The following is a 361-nucleotide window of genomic DNA, read 5'->3' as shown; positions in this document are numbered from 1 at the left end:
ATCTTTCCACAAATCCAGCCCTACAAAGGATAATAGATGGAAAACATCAACGTAAGGAGCAAAACTACCCCCTAGAAGAATCAAAAAGGTAATCCTTCAATAAATCCACAAAAACCTAATTACACCTTTTACAACAAAAACAACAGGAAGTGACAATTACTTTTTCTTAACATATTAATTTGAAAATTAATATTATCAACATATCCTAATCAATTGAAATCCAATAATATGAGGATTTGGAAATTTGTTGATTGTCACCCAATGGTCTCTCTAATTTGGTAATTGGAGAAATGGGTCCAACATTGTACAATCTATATACACTGTCAGCTTGTATGTTTGTGACAGTGTCTGGCTGTGTACA

The sequence above is a fragment of the Mastomys coucha genome, unplaced genomic scaffold, assembly GCF_008632895.1.
Source record: "Mastomys coucha isolate ucsf_1 unplaced genomic scaffold, UCSF_Mcou_1 pScaffold23, whole genome shotgun sequence".
NCBI lineage: Eukaryota > Metazoa > Chordata > Mammalia > Rodentia > Muridae > Mastomys > Mastomys coucha.
This window is presented reverse-complemented; position numbering follows the sequence as displayed.